Raw genomic sequence first — 21592 nt, forward strand, 5'->3', positions numbered from 1 at the left:
GTTTTTTTTCTCACTACATAATAAAAACCAACATTTAAAACTGCATTTTGTGTTTAATTATGTTATCTTTGACTAATAGTTAATGGTTTTTAATTAGCAGAAACATTTAAGTGTGACAAACATGCAAAAGAAGAAGAAATCAGGAAGGGGGCAAATAGTTTTTCACACCACTGTAGTTCACTAATTGAAGAACTCACATGTTAGGTTTTTTTTTGTTTGAAATGAAGCTTCGGCAGGAAAATATCCTGTCTTCAAATTCTGATTACGTGACCAGAAGCATCTGAGATTCATGTTCAGTGGGTGGCTGTTTGGACTGCATCATTTGCTCTTCATACTGTAAGGGGAAGGCACAGACGGAAACTCTAGACGGAAACTCTTTGCAACTGAAAGTTGAGAGAACAAGTATAAGGTAGCAGTGAAGAAACAATATAATAATATTCATCATTTGGCTAGTAAGAAATCACCTTTGAATCTCTGGTCTCAAGTTTTGAAGTTCGGAGAAGGGTTGGTGTTGCACCCAAGCACCACATGTGTTCTAAACCTCAACTACAGCTACATCTGGGTGAAGAATATTTAGTCCTGCAATACATTTCAGCCACCAGATCTTTACGTTCTAAAAACTTTCACATCAATACTCCAGTACCATTTTCAAGAAACACTAAGGACCATATGCAATTCCCTTTTTCTCCTGAGATTTCTCCTAAAATATATTTTCACACCTTGTTATAAAATGCCTTTTGAACCGCCAGCAAGCAAGAAACGATTCCATATAATTTTGATAGTAATTTTCATCAACTCTTGAATACTTTTTTAATTGTAAAATGCATAAAAGTTATTGTAAAGAGAATATGAAAATTATCTCCTAGGACATAACTCAGGTGAAAAATGGAATTGCATATGGGCCTTAGGGTTCCAATAGTCAGGGCATCCAGCCCTTGCTTCGTTCAGTTAGGTCACTGTATTCCCTATAGACTCACCTGCCGCCTCCTCAGCTCTCATGTCGTATCACGGCTTTCTTCTTCCACTTCACCACGCGAATTTCAAGTTCTTGTTTTGTTACATTTTCCACTTTAATCATTCTCGCTAATGTGACACAAAATCACAACAGAACACAAATCATTTCTCTCTGGCTGCCTCTGAAAGGATGCAAATCCACCAGGGTAACCGTGAATGCAAACTGAAATCGATAACCACCGAGCAAAATAAAAACACTTTTATCAATAAGGCTCTTTATTCTCTGCAATCACGACACACAATTAACCCTTTAGCATCTGGGCTGTGTGTGTGTCTTTTAGCCTGAGAGAAGGTGATCTCAGACATAAGTTCTCAGCAGCTTCCAGGGTGTTCTCATATCTTGATAATCATATAGGTTTTGTTATCCGTGGCCTGGAGGAAGATATTGGCGAGGTGAAAGGATGTGAGTCTCCAATGAACTTTCAAATCAACGATTTTCAATCTCTGCTGTGTAGGAGTCTGAGGAGTTTAGCGGGTCAAAAGGTCCTATTACATCAGCAGAAGCCTTTGAAAGTGGTTAGATTATGTCACGTATGTCTGAAAACGATTCCAAGCAAATATATCTGTTTTCTTTTCCTTGGAGGTTTCTAAAGGAAGATACATGGAATTTGGTGATATCCCGAAGTTCTGGAAAAGTAATGAGCCAAATTACAATATTTTTGTAACAAAATGACCACAGCAGAGTGGTTAGTTATTCAGGAAGATGGTAAAGTGTTATGATGAAATGTGAAAGGACTGTAGGACTGCCCTAAATGTGCTATTAATCTAAATTACGAATTAAAAATTAGGAGTGGTTTGATCTTACCTCCATTATAGAACAAACTGCATAAGGTAGGTATAATATTAATTGATGCACATAAAACAACGCATTTCATGGGTACTGGTCCACTTCCTTGGGTCAATATAAAGTGCCTAAGTTCCAGCAGTCACGAGTGTGGTTGCCTCTATTACCTAATAATAGTAATAGAGGCGCCCACACTAGCAACTGCTGCAATTTAGGCACTTTATATTGACCCTAGGAAGCGGGCCAGTACCCATGAAACACCATTGTCTTATGAGCATCAATAAATATGATCATTTATGATTATCTTGAGTATAAAGCTAGCATCACTAATGGTCCTATAAGGTCCATACGTGTTAATCAGTCATCTATTGTGCTGGGCCACTAAAAATCCAAAACATGACTTCTGTTTTTAAGCACCTTCCTTTCCTCCTCCACTTATCCCTCTCATGAGATGTGATGACTGGTGTGTAGACCTGGGAACTATTGCACAGATATCTCAACATCAGATTTTAAGATATAAAAGACTCCATTTTGTTTTAGTTACTAGGTAGGTTAGTCTAACAAATTTAACAGCAAATATTCTGGTGGCCTGGCTGATTAATAGGATAATAATAATTAATAAGATGAATTCATAATAATTAAAGGACAACTGAAGTGAGAGGGATATGGATATTTATTTCCTTTTAAGCAAAACCAGTTGCCTGGCTGTCCTGTTGATCTTCTGCCTCTAATACTTTTAGCCGTAGACCCTAAACAAGCATGCAACAGATCAGATAAGCTGCATGCTTGTTTCTGGTGGGATTCAGACACTTCCGAAGCCAAATAGATCAGCAGGGCTGCCAAGTAACTGGTATTTATTAAAAGAGTAGTATTCATATTCTTCTCACATCAGTTGCCCTTTTAAAGCTAGATACACAAGTTAGATGAACTTAGCATGTGTACAGGTGTTTCCTGAGGTCACATGAAGATTTGGCACACTGGATCTTTAGCAATAGTAACTCTAAACCAACACATGAGCATATTGTACCCCTCTTTATGCCTCTTCCTGGAAGCTGCTTTATCGTGTGCCACGCTGTCATCCTTCCTCTCCCTCCATAGCAACAGAACACGTTGCCAGGTTGTTGCACTTGGCTCCAAACTGTCAACCGAGGCATCAAATCCTGGTCACTGCAGGTGCAAATGTGTTAATGTACACACTTTAATACTTAGCAGCAAATCAGTCTTCACGTTTTGTTGTTGTGGTTGAAAATTCATGAAAGGTGAAATCTTGTTGTTGGTTGTTGCCAATCATTATTGATATAAGCTGAGTTTAATAAGGTAATGCTGCTGACTGATACACAAATGCCTTCTCTCTATCCTGCCAAAAATCTCACTCAGGCACACATAACAGTGAGGTTACAGGAGGTATAACATTGTATCTGGCAGTTACCTTGCAATCTGGGGTTAAACACGAGTTCTGTTTCTAAGCTGCTACAGGCCCGCCATGGATTGCCTCCTCTGCGGCTAATGTGCTGCACGGCCCTTCAGAGAGACATCAATTATCCTCAGAGATAAAAAGACAAATATCAATAAGTTTCTGCTCTGGTTTATTAATATCAGGGAACGCAACTCAAACTCCACTTCAAAATGCAATTTATACAAATCACGCTCAAATATTCAGACACATAACAAATTGCAATCTATTATCATTAATACCCATGAACTCTGAATAAGATACACATAATGCACAATGATAATACTCAATTATTCCAGCCAAATGCCACAGGACAAACACAATCAGATTGCTTTAAAAAAGAAACACCATTTTCATCTACAATAGCCTCAGGAAATCAATACCCCTTCCCTGTATAAAACACTTAGGGCCCTTTCACACTGTGTGCGCAGTGCATTGTGTTTTATTTTTTATTATTATTATTATTATTGATTTACAGTATATAGCACCAGCATCTTCCGTGGCATTGTACAACAGCATACATGGTATAACAATACAATATAAACAATACAACAGTTAATACAAGACAATGGTGGATTACCGCAGATGCAGTGAACAAATCAACTATGGTTTTTACACAGGGGTGGGAGGTGTTCTGTGTTAAATAGTCAACCACGTCAAGACAATCTTGGGGGTTGATGGCACGTGCCTTCTGAACACTGTACTTTGGTCCAGGGCCGCACTAAATCACGACAGCACGACCTTGAACAGACCTGCCGGGTGGCCTGCCTCTGCCTGTTCTGCCCATATTGGGGGATGAAGTGAAAGGTATGCACTGACTTGACTAATACAATGTGCAGTCACACAGGTGCAGTGAACAGGTATGCAGTGACTGGTATCAATACAATGCGCAGCTGTCACACACACAGGTACCGTGAACAGGTGCAGCGCCTGACTGGTATATAACACTGTGTGCGCTCACGTAGGTAGGTAGGTGCACTGAACAGGTGGGTATGCAGTTATTGGTATTACAAATGTGCAGCTATCACACACAGGTACCGTGAACAGGTGCAGTGACACTGCGTGCGCTCACGTAGGTAGGTAGGTGCACTGAACAGGTGGGTATGCAGTGATTGGTATGACAAATGTGCAGCTGTCACACACACAGGTAGTCACTGAATGTGCTGGGCCTGGCAGTGGCACAGTAGGAATTACCAAGGGGCCAAGGTCCAGCAGCTGCGACTGACTGACAGGGCTGTATATGCAACACAAGTGTCTCTGGGACACACACACAAAAAAAAAATAGATCACAAGAACAACATTAGCTCTCAAAAGAGGTGTTGAGGATGAGGAATACTTTTTAGCAATAAGATCAGCAAGAAGGTGCAACCTAACAAGCCTAACACAAGAGACTAACTAAGCTTTTCCTGTGTCAGCAGCAGGTTCTCTCCCTTCTCTAATTACTGCAGCCACACAAGTGAGTGAAATGGCTGACGCTGCCTGCATTTTATAAGGAGGGAGGGAGTGTAGCCTGATTGGCTACCCTGTGTCTGCTGACTGTGATGTAAAGGGTCAAAGTTGACCCTAATGATGTAGTATAGAGGGGGGGCGAACTCTCATATAGTTCGCGGTTCACCGCGAACGCGAACCACCGAAGTTCGTGTGAATAAGTTTGCAGGCGAACCGTTCGGGCCATCTCTAATAACAGCAAAAACATAAAGAAAACGTTGTATGTATGAAACGTAACTCACGTTGTTTATAAGTAGGGGACTGTCTTTAGCCTGGAATTAATTTAGTAAAAATAACAAGGTACCTTGAAAAGAAGGGCAGAAAATTATCCTCCCTCCTCTTTACAAAGTTTATATAAAAACAACATGGTATTCCTCACCTCCACATGCTCAGTAGATCACAACCAGAATTATTTTCTTCTTTATGTTCCTAGGATTGTATGGGGTCAGAATAATGGGGAGAGCAACCACAGGGAAGCTCAGACCAGTGAGCTTATCTTCTTACTCTTCCGTCTTCCAATACAGATTGTAAGCCTCTGGCAGGGTCCTCTCTCCCCTAGTGTAGTCTACATGATTGTGTGCTACTTTCCTAAGACTTATTCTTGTATTACTGGGCCTACCTAACCAGCCCATAATCGCATGATCGTGTATCTTGTACCGTTTGCCTCTTATAACTTTGTTCTATATTGTATAACCTTGTTACATCTGTCATTCTTGTATCGTTGTATATATTTATTGTCCAGCGCTGCGTAATATGTTGGCGCTTTATAAATTAAATAAATAATAATACAGGGGACACCCCTCCAAACCAGGCAGTATTGAGGCCTAATTATTATGGATGAGGGGGGAATGCAGTATTATGAACAAAACTGGAAGGCAAAATACTGCTACTCACACTGTGTTGACAGTGGCGGCGCTACACTGGGGCTTACCCAGGCTTCAGCCCCAGCTGTCAACTAGCCAGCCCCCCCTAAAGCCACCCCGCGGGCTGTGGCCGCCGCAAGTCAGTACTCGCGGTTCAGAAGAAGGAAGGAAGAGGGCTGGCCTGGCTGTCAGAAGGAACCCCGCCCCTGCCCGGGTAATTATACAGTCTATCTGTATACAGAGGCGGCACGCACGGGCAAGGGAACGTTCGTGGCTCATTTGTGTCACGTGACGACGTCCGTCATGTGACACGCAGCAGTGTGCAGCGTGTTGCCTGGCCTGGCCTGGCCTGCCCGTCCACCCGCCCAGCTTCAGAGGCAGAGCAGAGAGGCTTGCTGCTATTCACTGCGACGGCGCCGGGGACTCATTCCAGCCACCAGACTGTCACTTACTACTAGTGACTCACTCACGGAGACGCAGGAGGACCTCCATTGACAGCTCAGCAGAAGGAGGAGGAATCAAGGTGGGTTACTGTGGGGTGGGCAGCCAAGCCAACTTGAATTATTTTTTTTTTATATGTGATGCTGATGTGAGCCTGGGGCCCCCAGCCCACTACCACCAGCCAGACCTGAGCTGCCCCCCCTGGGCCCCCAGCCCACCATCACCAGCCAGGCGCCTCCAGCCCAGCCCACCACCAGGCAGACCTGAGCTCCCCCCCCCCTGGGGCCCTCAGCCCACCACCAGCCAGGCCTGAGCTGCCCCCCCTGGGGTTCATAGCCCACCACCACCAGCCAGGCGCCTCCAGCCCACCACCAGCCAGACCTGAGCTGCCCTCCCTGGGGCCCCCAACCCACCACAAGCCAGACCTGAGCCTGGGGCCTCCATCCCACCATCACCAGCCAGGCGCCTCCAGCTCAGCCCACCACCAGGATGACCTGAGCTGCCCCCCTGGGGCCCCCAGCCCACTACCAGCCAGGCCTGAGCCTGGGGCCTCCAGCCCAGTCCACCACCAGACAGACCTGAGCTGCCCTGGGGCCCCCAACCCACCACTATAAGCCAGACCTGAGCCTGGGGCCTCCAGCCCACCACCAGGCAGACCTGAGCTGCCCTGGGGCCCCCAACCCACCACCATAAGCCAGACCTGAGCCTGAGGCCTCCAGCCCAGTCCACCACCAGGCAGACCTGAGCTGCCCCCCTTGGGCCCCCAGCCCACCACCAGGCAGACCTGAGCTGCCCCCCTGGGGCCCCCAGCCCACCACCAGGCAGACCTGAGCTGCCCCTAGCCCACCACCACCAGCCAGGTCTGAGCCTGGGGCCTCTAGCCAACCACCAGGCAGACCTGAGCTGCCCCCAGCCCACCACCAGCCAGACCTGAGCCTGGGGCCTCCAGCCCAGCCCACCACTGCCTCTTATGTGCATTTACTGGTGAAACGCTGTCTCATTATGTGCATTTACTGGTGAAAGGCTGTCTCTCATTACATGCATTTACTAGGGAAACACTGTCTGTCAGTATGTGCATTAACTGGTGAAACGCTGTCTCTCAATACCTACATTTACTGGTGAAAGGTTGTCTGTCATTACGTGCATTTACTGGTGAAACGCTGTCTCTTATGTGCATTTAGTGGTGAAACGCTGTCTCATTACATGCATTTACTGGTGAAACGTTCTCTCATTATGTGCATTTACTGGGGAAATGCTGTTTGTCATTATGTGCATGAACTGGTGAAAAGTTGTCCCTTATGTGCATTTACTGCGGAAACGCAGTCTGTCATTATGTGCATTAACTGGTGAAAAGCTGTCTCTTATGTGCATTTACTGGGGAAATGCTGTCTGTCATTATGTGCATTAACTGGTGAAAAGCTGTCCCTTATGTGCATTTACTGCGGAAACGCAGTCTGTCATTATGTGAATTAACTGGTGAAAAGCTGTCTCTTATGTGCATTTACTGGGGAAATGCTGTCTGTCATTATGTGCATGAACTGGTGAAAAGTTGTCCCTTATGTGCATTTACTGCGGAAACGCAGTCTGTCATTATGTGCATTAACTGGTGAAAAGCTGTCCCTTATGTGCATTTACTGCGGAAACGCAGTCTGTCATTATGTGAATTAACTGGTGAAAAGCTGTCTCTTATATTCATTTAATGGGGAAACTGTCTGTCATTACATGCATTAACCGGTGAAAAGCCAGCTCTTATGTGCATTTACTGCAGAAACGCAGTCTGTCATTATGTGCATTAACTGGTGAAAAGCTGATTCTTATGTGCATTTACTGGTGAAAGGCTACCTGTCATTATGTGCGTTTACTTCATTTTTTTTTCCATGTAACTACGTTAGCTGGTACAACTACATTACAGTTAGCCCTGCCCACATGACATCATGACCACGCCCAATTTTTCGCCGCGGCGCAATTCCCCCCCCCAAGCCCGGCCTGCCAGCCTTCGTGCCCCCTTTGAGCCCCCCCAAAAATCTGAAGCTGGAGCCGCCACTGTGTGTTGATGCCAGCAAATGGCTGTCCAGTAATGTATTGTATAATTTAAAGGAGTACTGTTGGGGGATATGGGGGGAAAAAAAGAGTTGAACGTACCTTGGGCTTCTAATGGTCCCTGCAGATGTCCTGTTCCCGTGCAGCCACTCACCGACCCGTCCTCCGGTTCACCTCTGGAATTTCTGACTTTAAACTCGGAAAACCACTGCTCCTGCACGGCCGTGCCCTCGCTCCCACTGACGTCACCAGTAGTGTATTACGTAGGCCCAGTATGCTCCTGGTGACGTCAGCGGGAGTGAGGACACGGCTGCGCCGGTGCAGTGGTTCTCCGACTTTAAAGTCGGAAATTCCAGGAGTGAAACGGAGGCGGGGACCGGAGCATCGGTGAGTGGCTGCGCGGGCACAGGATGTTTGTGGGGGACCATTATAAGCCCCAAGTATGTTCAATTCTTTTTTCCCCCTACAGTAGTCCTTTAGGCTCCTATACCTAGCATCTTTCACTAACTGCATGAGACAAGAGTGTTGTAGCCTAGCCTTCCCATGCTTTTTATAGGGAGGAGGATAGCTAATTCATCATTTGGTTATAAGTCTGACTGTATATGATGTCAAACATGGTAGGCGACACCTTTCAGAACATTCTATGGCTGTTTGAACTCATGGGGTGACATTGTGGGTCTATGGCTGGTAAAAAATAATGTGTGCAAAAGGTACACGTAAATTCTACCAGCAGTAACGCAAACTAGTTAGCATACTTTATGTAGTTTGTGTAACGCACATTACACACATTGGGCCTGATTCACTAAACCGTGATAACTCATATCACAACAGTTTTTGCGCACATTTTCACATTTGCACACGAAAACGGCCGTGATATCACAGTTTAGTGAATCAAGCCCATTGTGCGTATGTCAGTCATTCCAACCCCTATATGGTTTGCATAACAGCCGGTAAAATGTACATGCGCTGTCAGTACTTTTTACCAGCCAATAGTAAATAGACCCCATTGTTTCAGCATGCAATTCTGTGCAGAATGCACAACATGGCAACATTTGTAAAATATTCAAGGGAAATGCAAATTGTGTGGAAACTAAACACTTATCCGTATTCAGTAGCAGTGGTAAAGTACATTTAAATACACTTGCCAGTGCTTATTTGAATTTGTTGCTGTACTGACATGACCCAGCTGCCTCACCCCACTGCATCATCTATAAATAGATTCAGGGCTGGTGGCAGAAGATTAGAGGAGCACCACTGCTCAAAGAAGACAGACACTGGGGACACTATCTCTTCAAGCAATACAGAAGACTACTATCATCATGCAGAGAACAATGTTGCAAGCAAACTGACAAGATTGTTCTAGTAAGATGAAATAAGACTTCTATAAGTACAGAAGAAGCAGATCTAGACAGGGTTGCCAGTAAAGATCCCAAACACTTTTACTAACATTAAACAAAGTTAAATAAAATATTAAAACATCCTGTATGGTTTCTTGACTCTACTTTAACCCTTTTATGGTTATTAGATCATCTGCTCAAAGACTCATTCTATCCTTTTACTTTTTAACTGAGGTTGGTTCTTTGGTTGACCTTTTGTTAAGGGGCAACCAAGAGCACCAGAAGCCCCCTCATTATATTACCTTTACCTTATTTAAAGGCACATGGCAGTAAGGAGGATTAAAAGCCTTATAGATTGCTATTGGTTAGGTATTAGAGCCCCATGCTCAGGGCCTCTATTTTCCTTGACAGTGCCACATCAGCTGGGCGCTATATCATGCCACCAAAAGTAACATATTGGTAATAGAAATTACTGATATTTTACTATGCACTGCCCGGCACCTATGCTAACTGTAACCCTCTGCTGTAAGTGCCCAACCTTAACCCCCCCACCTAACCCCTAACACTAACCCCCTCCCCCCCTGTAAATGCTTAAACCCCCACCTAATAGCTAACCTTAACCTTGGGCATCTTAACCATGGGCAGTACAGTGGCATAGTGGTTAGCACTGTTGCCTTACAGTGCTGGGTCCCTGGTTCTAATCCTAGCACAGGCAATATCTACACAGGTTTGTAAGTTCTCCCTGTGTTTGTGTGGGTTTCCACCGGACACCCTGGTTTCCTCCCACACCCCCAAAACATACAAAGTTAATTGGCTTCTCCCTGAAATGGCCCTAGACTATATGTCTATGTATGTATTGTGTAGAGTATGTACTGTATCTTAATACAGTACATACTCCACACAATACATACATAGACATATGACTATGGTAGGGATTAGATTGTGAGACCCTCTGAGGGACAGCGACAAGACAATATCAGCGCTGCAGAAAATGTCAGCTATATAAAATACTAAATAATAATAACTAACGACCAATAGTTGTAGCTGATCGGCTTTAGTTGTAACCAAAGGTCAGCCAGGCCAGGTGCAGCAATTAAGTGGGTAATTAGATGAGCCAGGTTCAGCAGCAATACAGGTACTCAGATTTGCAGAGGTTGGTAGCAAGCAGGTGGTCAGACAAGTAAAGTTCGCAACAGAGCAATCCAAAGACAGCCGCCCATGTCAGCAAGGCCTTGTGGCTATCGAGAGATTATGATGAGAGTGCGACATAGGGGTGGTGCCCATAGATGAGGAGCATAGCATGAACCCCCAAATTAAGACTGTCGCATACAAATAGTGGTAGCTGTGAGGTATGGCTGTGGTTCATAAAATTAACTACTTTATATATACATTAACTAATGTTAAAGCCAGAGAATTGCTGCATTTGCCACGCAAAAAATCATTCATCATTATTTCAGCCAACAAACTTGTCTCATACCCCATTTCTACCTGCTCAGCCAAGCAGCATATACTGGACTATAGAGAGGGAGTGGACCAGGAGGAGGCACCCAGCATCAAAGCAATCAGCAAAAAATAACGGGTCCAGCTGATTGTTTCCCACATTAGGTCAGGCACAGAAGATGAGCTATGCCTGCATAGACATCACTGATGGCCAAAATGATCAGGGATTATCCTTTCAGCCACCAAAATTATGTATGCACCTTACATATAGAGTCCTCATATATCAGACTTCTCCTTTGGAGACTATCGAAAAATGTACAACGTGACATGACCACAGTTCCTTTAATAAGACAAACAACTAAATTATCTCATAAGGACCCTCAATTGCTTTTCTTTTCATTGTTGTTTATGGTTTTGCTCAATGACTGTATGTTTTTGCCTTTGACACACTCTTAAGGCCCGTACCCCCCTCGTAATTTTTTGAGAGCTGAGCGGTCATTTCCACCATCTTGAAACGTGGGTACAGGCGCACTATCATGTGAACGTTGTTTAGCGTCACACAGTGATAACTGTCATGGTAGATCGGATCTTTAAGATCCCAGGCGACTCCTGCGCAAAGAACCGCGGTCACTTGAAGTCTCTTTTGCGCCCATCGTCACGCATACCCCATAGCTGGAAGATGGATCGGGTGGCGCTCGTTGTCAAGGAGACACTGCTGGATCCATCTTCCTCATCGCTGCAGGGAGGATTCAGCTTTACTCTGAACAGCAGAATGGGAGATGATAGAACTATACAAATCTTTAATATTGATTTGACTATTTGATTTCCTATAATGCTCTTTGTTTCTTTTAACGAACAAATACTCCCAATATGTAAACAATATATATGAACATGTTTACAGGACCCATAAACTAAGGGAAAGAGTATGGGCAAGTAGCCCAATCAGAATTTGTCATTCTGAAGCAATGACAGTAAACTGAAACGGCAAGCTACTTACAGGCGTGATAGAGGAATAAAAATAAGCATTCAAAGCATTTCATGAATATTTCTTTTATCGCATCTAGAAATTCTTACAGATGGGATCTCCATCTGGACTAAACATCTGTAGTGCATTACGCCATTGACAACATTTGGATCCTAATTTACTCTTCTTTCATTCCACATTCATAAATATTGGAAAACTAATTTAATTTTAAATTGTGAACTTCTTTTTCAATAAACAAATGTTGTTTATCAAGGTGGTAAAGGCGTGAATAGCACTTCATCGCCATGTGCTACCACTGTTATACAAACAACCACTGCTCGGATGCGGGAAAAACTTAAGAAAGGGATTGAAGAATGGCAGCAGCCAGCAGGAATACTGGGACTTTTGTACCAATTCACAGTCTGTCTGTTACATTTTGCTTTTAGTTGAAAAGTTCTGAATTACTTCCGAGAAATTAAACCGCTTTCAGCGATCACAGTGGATGTACGTGAAACTTTTATGGAGGAGTTAAGGGAGGAAAACACATTTGAAAAGATGCTCTGCAATCTTGTTTCACAGCTCACAGAAGCAGGGGCATGGTGTTATATAGTCCCAGACACTGTGTGTGAGTGTGTGTGCGTGTGTGTGTGTGTGTGTGTGTGTGTGTGTGTGTGTGTGTGTGTGTGTGTGTGTGTGTGTGTGTGTGTGTGTGTGTGTGTGTGTGTGTTATACATTTAACCCCTTCAGGACAGGAACAATGAAGGTGTCACTTGTAGTGAAGATAGAAGGTCCAGTCCAAGATTTGTCCAGCTTGTATTTCACAGACCTGGCAGATGTTGGAGTGGTTTCCATGGCAATGTGGCTCAAGCAGAAATTTAGGTTTTGTGGCCTACTTCCCCCAGAGCAGTCAAAGAGGGTCATTGTTCGGGCTGGGCTGGCAGCCCTTCCTCTTTGCTGGTGTTTGGAGGAGATGAGCACTCAGTTTAGGTTCTAAATCTTTATTTATCTGCAGTGTGTGATGTTAGTGGCAGAGAATGACACACAATCCGCCCGTGACATTCCTCTTAAGTGACTACAGTCCAGGCCATGACAAGGTGGCATACACATGGGATTATGGGTCCTGGTAGTACAACATGCCCAGTGTGACCTGATATGTCACTTTATACTTTAACACACTGACATAGGCCTTAGTCCCTGATAACTCTGAGGATGAGGAATAATGTGAATCAAACGTGAACCCATCCACTGATTTAAGTACATTGCTCCAGTAGTACAAGACCTTTTCCTGAGTATAATCATTATTACCAAGGCTGTACTAATAACTGAGCTAAATGGACATTTGGCACAGGGCCACCAAGGGACTTCAAAGTTAACTGTACTTTAATATTGCATTAACAATGCTTTTTTTGAAATCTACTTCTGAAATTGTAAATGTTAATGTTTCTGGATGTTAGGAGATGAGGTCGTTAATGTATGGCTTTAAGTTTGGGTAGAGACTCCAGAGAACTATTGCACACGTCCATTTGCCATCAGATCTGTCCAGATTTATGTTGGACATATATTATAAAGTGTGCTATGGTACTGATCTCCACAGAGAGTACATTTCCCAGCAGGGCCGGTTTAAGCAACAATGGGGCCCCAGGGCAAAATAAACCTGGGGGCCCCCCCCCAACAGATATCCCGGAACAAAACTCAGCATTAAGGGACCTTTTTTGCAGCTGGTATAGTCAGGGTGTGAAGCCCCAATCGGTCGGAGCGCCACATTCTGGCTACCCCAGCCTGCATGGGTGACAAGGGGTTAAAGTTTCAGGAGGGGGGACCCCACATAATTTTTTTTTTAAATTCCCGCACTCTAAACATAAAAAAAATTGGGAAAATAGGAAAAAATGCCAGGGATCTTCATACAGCCATATTGTGGCTGTATAGCGATCCCTGGCCAAAGCGCTGCGGCTGTGTATGGGCCCCCTGGAAACCCCGTCAGGAAATTTATTGCTCTTTCTTTTGATGCATGTAAAATTACACTACTGTTGGGTTTGCTACTAAAAGTGACATTTACCGCATTTAAAAGTATACTTTTTTCCTTCGAAACTTTAAAATCGATTTTCTCAAAAACTATAAGGTCTTTTTGAAAAATAGTTTTTTTTCCTCTTATTCCCAATGATCTCCTTAACATATCCTACACATTTAGGGTTTGTAGCATTTAAGGTGGATTTGCTAATAACCATTAAAGTCGGCGGGTTTTTAAATGTGTATTTTTTTTCCTTTGAAACTTTAAAATCAGTTTTCTCAAAAACTATAAGGTCGATTTGAAATTTTTTTTTCCTCTTGTAGCCACTGGGGGCCCCTACAAGCTCTGGGGCCCTGGGGAAATTGCCTCCTTTGCCTCTATGGTAGCGCCGGCCCTGTTTCCCAGACAAACTCGCTATACTCACAAAATTTCTTGAGAGCGCTACAATATTATCTCTAAGTAGACATAAAATGGATAACTCCACATTAATGATAAAAATGAAAAATACTAATTAAAAACAGTCTTTTAGACCCAATCAAGTCCTATAAAACTTTAACAGGCTATAGCCGGTCAGATGTGCCATGTGCACTTTCTACTGGCTACAGGCAGGCCATTCCGGCAGTCCTTTTATGTATAAGTAGCGCTCAATGTAATCCTCACTGAGTACACCACCATACTTAGGAGCCTAGCAAGATGATCGGGAAGTGAATAGTGAAGACTCACGTGGTGAGGGGAGGACGCCGTTGGTTTACTGGTGCCAATCCTGCAGCCTACCCGGGAGGCAACACTGAGCCTGTAAAACTCAGTGCCTGTTTACCATTTATGTGAATGTGAGTACATCCTCTATAATAAAACCCGTGTCTCTGCGTATGCTGTCTCTGTGTAGCTGGGTCCGTGCTTTTTGCTACTGCGCATGTGCGCAGCACGGACCCAGCCTCACAGAGACAGGAGGACAAGGACGGGGCCAGGGAGCCAGACGGGCGTGTGAACGGTTGGCCGGGTGTTCGGCGGGTGTGCGTGCGCGGCAGGTGCACGCGCGCACATGTACGGTGGGTGCAAGTGCGTGCACAGTACATACGGCGGGCGGCGGCGAGAAACACAGACCCTAGAGCCCGTTTTTAAACAGGCTTGGGTCTGCTAGTTTTTATAATAAAATGCTTTTAATCTAAACGGTGTTATGCTATGAGAGCTAGCTCCTTATGAGGTTTCTAAAGTGAAGATCTACTTCAAACCACCTGTGCATGAAAATAAGAGGGAGTCAGACCATCAGAGGCTAAATGTCCAGGCTCACCGGTAGAGCACAAACTGACCAAACTATCAGAGGTCACACGGATCAGGGGAGTTCTCTCCCTCATGGGGTGTATGGTGGTGGACTCGCTGAGGATTACGTTGAGCGCTATTTATACATATAATGAAACTCACTATATTAGCAGCTCAATTTAACCACATCAACACTGTTACATAAGTTATGACAGGCATGTCCATAGAGAATCTCACAAAAATGAGTACACCTCTCAATCTCTCTTAAATCCTTTCATGGGACAACACTGAAGATATGACACATTGATACAATGTAAAGTAACAGTGTACAGCTTGGATAACAATTTGCTGCCCCATCAAAATAACTCAGCACACAACCATTCATGTATAAACCACAGACAACAAAAGTGAGTACACACCTAAAGAAATGGTAAAAATATGCCCAAAATGTCAATATTTTGTTTACCCACCAATATTTTTGATATTTTTCACTTAGTGGGTGTAATCACTTTTGTTGGCAGCATCTTCAAAATTAAAAGCTGTGTGTTAAGTTATTTTGATGGGACCAGGGCCGGCGCTACCATAGAGGCAAAGGGGGCAATTGCCCCAGGGCCCCAGAGCTTGTAGGGGCCCCCAGTGGCTACAAGAGGGGAAAAAAATTCAAATCGACCTTATAGTTTTTGAGAAAACTGATTTTAAAGTTTAAAGGAAAAAAAATACACATTTAAAAACCCGCCGACTTTAATGTTTAATAGCAAATCCACCTTAAATGCTAGGAACCTTAAATTTGCAGGATATATTAAGGAGATCATTGGGAATAAGAGGAAAAAAGTATTTTTCAAAAAGACCTTATAGTTTTTGAGAAAATCGATTTTAAAGTTTAGAAGGAAAAAAGTATACTTTTAAATGCTGTAAATGTCACTTTTAGTAGCAAACCCAATGGTAGTGTAATTTTACATGCATCAAAAGAAAGAGCAATACATTTTCTGACGGGGTTTCCAGGGGGTCCATACGCAGCCGCAGCGCTTTGGTTAGGGATCGCTATACAGCCGCAATATGGCTGAATGAAGATCCCTGGCATTTTTTCCTATTTTCCCAATTTTTTTTTTATGTTTAGAGTGCGGGAATATAAAAAAAAAATATGTGGGGTCCCTCTCCTGAAACTTTTTTTTTTTTTTTAATCAATTAAGTTTTATTGAAAGGAATACAACCAATAACATGTAAATGCCAATTGAAGAATAGTGAATAGACATTTCAAGCATGACATATGACAAAGCATATAATATAACACTGTCTTACAAGTGCCGAAGCACAGGAAATGTCACATGGAGAGCTTTATTACAAAAGCCATGTTAAAAATTCAAAAAATGGAACATAAGCTATGATTCTAGATAAACATGTCATTAACTGTTGTTATAGGGCTGGACCATCACGGGGAGGGAAAGGGAGAAGAGAAATGATCAGTGAAGGACAGTTGGGAGATGTCAGCATAGGGGAAAGGGGAAGAGGTTATACAGAGGAAGAAAGATACAAGTTACTTATTCGAACCCCGATTAATTGGGTTCCATGATTTGTTTGTATGTGTCCGAACACTGGAAGTCCATCCAAACCGACCAGGTCAAGGTGTATTGTTCAGATCGATCATGCAATAGGAGGATTAAGTGTTCCATATGTTCAATAAATTCAATTCTCGTGATCCATGACTTTATGGACGGAGCATTGGGGGACTTCCAGTGAAGGGGAATCATTGCCCTTGCCGCGTTAATAAGATGGATAGTTATTGATTTTTTTGTATGTCTTAGTGGGTTCATGGGTGCCATGAAGAAGTAAGGCAGCAGGGTGAAAAGGGATTTTTTCCCAAGTTATTACCTCCATTAAGTGGTGAACTTCCCTCCAGAAGGGGACAATAACAGAGCAAGACCAGAATATATGGAAGATATCGCACCCACCAGCACCACATCTCCAACAGGAGTCAGGTGATGAGGGGAAGATTCTGTGTAATATTTGTGGAGTTTTGTACCAACGAGATAGTATTTTAAACCCGAGTTCTTGGGTGTTTACATTCAGAGAGCCTTTGAGGTTTAGGTTGAAGATTTTATGCCATTGCTCTTCCTCAAAGATTTGTCCGAGGTCTCTCTCCCAAGCCTCCTGGTAATTGAGCTTATCTGGAGTCGTGGAGACTACAAGCATCTGATATATGGCGGAAATTAGGTGTCTGTGTGGCGCAGGGCTTACTATTAAGTTTTCAAACGGAGTTAAGGTCGGGGGCCAGTTTCCTATTTTGAGTATAGAGCGTAAAAAGTGTCGAATTTGAAAATATTGCCAGTTGGAAAGGGGTATCTGCTCTCTCATTCTAATTATTTCCTGGTGTGTTTTGATTTTTCCTGCTGTCACAAAGTCCCTTACCCTAGGGGGTTGGTGGGGGTCCCAGGAAGTGAGGAGTGGTATATCCGCCGCTGGTTTGAACGCTGGATTGTCTTTTAGGGGAGTGAGTGGGCCCAATAGGTTGGTGAGGTTTAAGGACGAAGCGTATTTTCTAAAGCATTTGACAGTAGCTTCCATGAGGGGATTTTGCCAAGTCACCTGTACTTTACGTGGAGTATCTACCCAGCCCAGGGCTGAGGCGTGGATGCCCGCCAATTCTTGCTCAATTATTACCCACGGCTTGGGGCTATCCCCCACAGCCCATTCAACCACCCTACTTAGATGAGAGGCCACGTGATATTTCTGGAGGTCAGGGAGCCCTACCCCACCCAGGTCCTTTGGAGTTGAAAGCAGGGGCGTAGCAATAGGGGTTGCAGAGGTAGCGACCGCATCGGGGCCCTTGGGCCAGAGGGGCCCCGAAGGACCCTCCCTCAACTACAGTATTAGCTCTCTATTGATCCTGTGCTCATAATAATCACTTCTATAGATACTTTAAATAGTGGTAATCATTAACAAACTGTTCCCCATCTCCTTCTTGCACCTCTGACACAGTAGTTGCCATTGGCAGGTTTTGGTGCGCCGTATCAATTGTTATGTATAGAGTGCTTGGGGGGGCCCCAATGTAAAACTTGCATCGGGGCCCACAGCTCATTAGCTACGCCACTGGTTGAAAGTATGGCTCTCTTGATTCGTGGAGGCTTATTGCCCCATATGAATTTATTGATTGCCCCTTGTAAATGTTTTAAAAAAGTGGGAGGGAGATTTATCGGGATACTTTGGCTTATGTATAGGATACGGGGCAGGAGATTCATTTTGATGGAAGACATTCTTCCAAACCATGACAAGTGGGTTTGGCTGCCCCAGCGAGCGAGATCAGTTTTCAGCATAGAATCTATTTTACTAAAGTTTTCAGAGAATAGGTTTATCAGGTTAGAGGTGATGTTGATTCCTAGCTAAGTTGGTTTTGGGACCATTGAAAGGGGAGACTGGTCTTGCAGGTGTGTAATGTGCTAGCGTCAAGAGAGACGTTTAGCGCCTGTGACTTCTGAAGGTTAATTTTTAAATTAGATAATTGGCCAAATTCAGTGAATCTGCGAATGAAATTAGGGATAGAGGTCATCGGATTTTGCAGGAAAAATAATAGATCGTCTGCAAACGCAGCGACTAGGTGTTTTGATGGGCCTACAGGGATGCCATGTATATCAGGGTCCGATCGAACCGCATTTAGAAAGGGTTCCAGTGTGAGTATGTATATTAGTGGTGAAAGGGGGCAGCCCTGCCTAGTCCCATTTGTTATAGAGAATGAGTCCAAGAAGACACCGTTAACTCTGACGTTAGCCGAAGGGTTGGTGTATAGCAAGCCAATAAGATTGAACATAGTGTCCCCGATTCCCAGCCCTGACAGGACCGCTCGAGTGTAATTCCAAGCGACCCTGTCAAAAGCCTTCTCTGCATCAGTTGAAAGCAGGAATGCTTTAATCCCCTTAGCCTTGGAATATGACATGAAGTTTATTGTCCTCATGACATTGTCCTTTGCTTCACGACCTGGGACAAAGCCAGCTTGGTCTGGGTCAACGTGTCTAGAGACAAATGGGACTAGGCGGTTAGCTAATATTTTGGCCAAAATCTTGGCATCTAAGTTTAAAAGGGAGATGGGCCTGTAGCTGGGGCAAAGTGCGGGGTCTTTGTCTGGCTTGGGGATCACTACTATGTGGGCTTCTAAGAACTGGGTGGAGGGAATAGTGTTAGGGGTAATTGAATTAAAGGCTTCAACAAACGCTGGGGCTAGTATACCGCTAAAGGCTTTATAGTATTGGCTCATGAGGCCATCAGGGCAGGGTGCCTTGCCTGGTTTCAAGGAACCAACTGCCACACGAAATTCATCCTCAGTAAGAGGAGATTCCATGTCTTCCTTTTCTGATTGATCTAGGTTTAAGCTAGTAGCATGTTGAGAGAGAAAATTAGAAATGGCAGAGGCTCTGATGGTGAGCTGATCAGGTGATTGGCTATGGGTGCGCAGGTTGTAAAGTGAGGGATAGTATGTCTTAAATTCATCTGCAATTTCCTTCGGTTTAAAAACCTGGGACTGCTTTTTGTTGGTAATACATGTGACGTTCGTACGAAGGGTTCTTTTCCTCAAGGCTCGGGCAAGATATTTGCCACTTTTATTGCCATGTTCGTAATATATTTTTTTGACAGACATTAACTTCCGTCTTGCGTCGGAATATAGGAGTTTGTCTAGTGCACTTCTAGCTTTATTAAGTTCCTCCAGGTTAGCTAAAGCTAAAGTTTGTTTATGGGTACGTTCCAGACGGTCAATGTCTGCCATCAGTTGTCTGATCATTTCTACCCTTTCTTTTTTAAGTCTAGAGCCCATCCTAATAAAGTGTCCCCGAACTACTGCTTTGTGCGCCTCCCATGTCGTGAGTTTGGATGTTGCTTGATCATTGTTATGAAGAAAGTATTCATCAAGGGCCTCAGATATGTTTTGTCTCCTACCAGCATCTGCCAGGATATTTGGGTTCAGTCTCCAGTTCCAGATTTTTGTAGAGGAGTCAGGAGTGGAGATGGTGAGAAACACCGGGGAGTGATCCGAGATCGTTCGATTGCCTATGTCAGATTTAATTACTAGAGATAGGTCTCTTTGTGGGACAAAGAAATAGTCTATCCTAGAATATTTATTGTGGATAGCGGAGAAGAAGGTATAATCCTTCTCCTGTGGGTGGGATATCCTCCAAGGGTCCATTAAGGATAAACTCTGCAGTTGAGCTTTGATGCGGCGTAAAGCCACGTATGAGAGAGTGGTTGAGCCATTAGAGCAGTCTTGGAGAGGGTTGAGGGGGATATTAAAATCCCCTCCTACAATTAGTACACCACTAGTAAAGGCGGCTAGTTTGGTTAACGTGGAGGATAGGAATGACGGTTGGTGCTTGTTGGGTACATATATATTAGCCATGGTGACCGTTTGGTTAGCAATTCTCCCCTTAATAAATAGATAACGGCCATCTGGGTCATGAACTGACTCATCCAATGTGAACGGTATATCTTGATGTAAGAAGAAGAGACTCCTTTAGTTTTAGAAGTAGGTGATGTAGCATGAAAGGCTAACGGGTATCGAGAGTTGAATCTCTTAGGAATATGGTTGGTTCGTAAGTGAGTCTCTTGCAGGTAAGCTATCTGCACTTTTTCTTGCTGGAGAAAGTCAAATATAATAGATCTTTTCTCCGGCGTATTAAGGCCGTTCACATTAAACGAGACCAGCCTTCAATTTGCTTGATGCGTACACAATGTCATAGTTACTTGTCTTGCTGGATTTGCCAGCCCACCAAAACCCAAATTTTTCCCCGTAGAGATAGTGATTAGAGAGATGAACGAAGGTAGAAGAGAAAGAATAGAGAAAGTGGAAAGAAGGAGGTAAAGGGTACGAGAAGACAGGTCCTCCCCGCGATGGATCAACATACGAACTAGTGTAAACAAACACAAATAGGTTATAGGAAATAGTTCCCACATGTGTGCGACTTGGGGGACCGCACACACTTCCTGAAGTGGGATATATGTAGTCAGTGTATAAATAACACACTGGGTGGGGATAATGAAAGACACCGCCAAAGTATGACCACGGAGAGAAACTACCACACACAGAGGTTTCTGTATGTATAGAGATAAAACTACGCGATCATAAACCACTCTGGCCACTGTAATAGAAAACTTATAAAATTCAACAAACGGGCTAGAAGAATGGGGCCCCGCATTCCCGGGTGGGCTCCGCCCCGACATCCCACACGCATGGGGCACGGGGAAAAGGAGCCCAGCCGGGAGCGCACTAAAGCCCCCACTAAGGCCATATCTTGGTCTCCACCCCACCATACTAACCTCTAAGGTCTTAGGGTGAGATAACGTATAGGGGGAGGTGCCTACCGTACAAACAAAGCTGCATTAGAGCTTGTCATCAGCCCAGCCTCTGTATAGTTGTGTTGAGGATCTTAATGAATGCATAACAATCCCGCCCTCTCCCCCTCTCCTCCTATTGTAAACCTCCCTCTGATTATAGCAAGCATATACATATAGTACAGTAT

The 21592-nt window shown here is 44.0% G+C and overlaps 2 long non-coding RNA genes across 3 annotated transcripts in view; one reads left to right on the forward strand and one right to left on the reverse strand.

Moving 5' to 3' along the window:
* Nucleotides 1-1212: 1212 nt before the first annotated feature.
* Nucleotides 1213-21592, reverse strand: part of LOC137522645 (uncharacterized) — a 104493-nt gene continuing 84113 nt past the window's right edge. Inside the window, exons 1-4 of one of the 2 annotated variants that reach the window (XR_011022377.1) lie at nucleotides 12651-12723; nucleotides 3228-3341; nucleotides 2826-2965; nucleotides 1213-1641 (exon numbers count right to left, since the gene is read on the reverse strand). This is a non-coding gene — a long non-coding RNA (uncharacterized lncRNA). Of the gene's footprint in view, nucleotides 1642-2825; nucleotides 2966-3227; nucleotides 3342-12650; nucleotides 12724-21592 lie in introns of those variants that run through there. The other variant, XR_011022376.1, reaches the window with a different exon arrangement.
* On the forward strand, nucleotides 2937-9566 carry LOC137522646 (uncharacterized). The gene is made up of 2 exons (XR_011022378.1): nucleotides 2937-3057; nucleotides 9302-9566. It is a non-coding gene; the product is annotated as an uncharacterized lncRNA (long non-coding RNA).

The sequence above is a fragment of the Hyperolius riggenbachi genome, chromosome 6, assembly GCF_040937935.1.
Source record: "Hyperolius riggenbachi isolate aHypRig1 chromosome 6, aHypRig1.pri, whole genome shotgun sequence".
Taxonomy (NCBI): Eukaryota; Metazoa; Chordata; class Amphibia; order Anura; family Hyperoliidae; genus Hyperolius; species Hyperolius riggenbachi.